General features: G+C 40.8%; 1 protein-coding gene across 1 annotated transcript in view; it reads right to left on the minus strand.

The window, feature by feature from the left end:
• LOC101348343 (transient receptor potential cation channel subfamily M member 3) overlaps positions 1 to 1224 on the minus strand; it is a 623677-nt gene that overhangs the window by 331680 nt on the left and 290773 nt on the right. The gene's annotated exons all lie outside the window — the stretch shown is intronic.

Genomic DNA, 1224 nt, shown 5'->3' on the forward strand with positions numbered 1-1224 from the left:
CATCCTCACAATCATTGTTATGCTTGAGCCCATTGTTGCAGCCACTGTGTCAATCCATCTCTTCCAGGGTCTTCCTCTTTTTCTCTGGCCCTCTACTTTACCAAGCATGATGTCCTTCTCCAGGGACTGATCCCTCCTGATAACATGTCCAAAGTATGTGAGACGTAGTCTCGCTGTCTTTGCTTCTAAGGGCGTACAATAGATGCTCAATAAATTTTAACTGCTGTTATGATTATTATTTGCTATAGACTCTGAAAGCAGTTCCAAAGATGTTTTGATTAATACTTTGAAGGACGTACATTCTAATAAACTCATTTGGAGTTTTGGTCTCAGGGTTCTTAGAATCTCTCAAATTTAACAGAATTTTTCAGGGGGGAAAAATAAATCTTAGGTAGAGGAAAAGTATGACTAGAAAGGATGGCCTATATGGAGAAGAACGGGGCACGAGGATTGGAGGAAGACTCATTAACAACCTACGTTATGCAGATAACACAACCCTGTTCGCTGACAGAGAAGAGGACTTGAAACACTTACTGATGAAGATCAAAGACCACAGCCTTCAGTATGGATTACACCTCAACATAAAGAACACAAAAATCCTCACAGTTGGACCAATAAGCAACATCATGATCAATGAAGAAAAGATTGAAGTTGTTAAGAACTTCATTTTACTTGGATCCACAATCAACACCCAAGGAAGCAGCAGTCATGAAATCAAAAGACATACTGCACTGGGCAAATCTGCTGCAAAAGACCTCTTTAAAGCGTTGAAAAGCAAAGATGTCACCTGACCCAAGCCATCGTGTTTTCAATAGTCTCATATGCATGTGAAAGCTGGACAGTGAATAAGGAAGACCGAAGAAGAATTTATGCCTTTGAATCGTGGTGTTGGCGAAGAATATTGAATATATCATGGACTTCCAAAAGAATGAAGAAGTCTGTCTTGGAAGAAGTACAAGCAGAGTGCTCCTTAGAAGCAAGGATGGTAAGACTACATCTCACATGCTTTGGACATGTTATCAGGAGGGATCAGTCCTTAGAGAAGGACATCATGCTTCATAAAGTACAGGGTCAGTGAAAAAGAGATGGATTGACACAGTAGCTGCAACAATAGGCTCAAACATAGCAATGATTGTGAGGATGGCGTAGGACCAGGCAGTGTTTCGTTCTGGTACATAGGGTCACTATGAGTTGGAACTGACTCAATGGCACCTAACAACAATG

This window comes from Trichechus manatus, unplaced genomic scaffold (genome assembly GCF_000243295.1).
Source record: "Trichechus manatus latirostris isolate Lorelei unplaced genomic scaffold, TriManLat1.0 scaffold00038, whole genome shotgun sequence".
Lineage (NCBI taxonomy): Eukaryota > Metazoa > Chordata > Mammalia > Sirenia > Trichechidae > Trichechus > Trichechus manatus.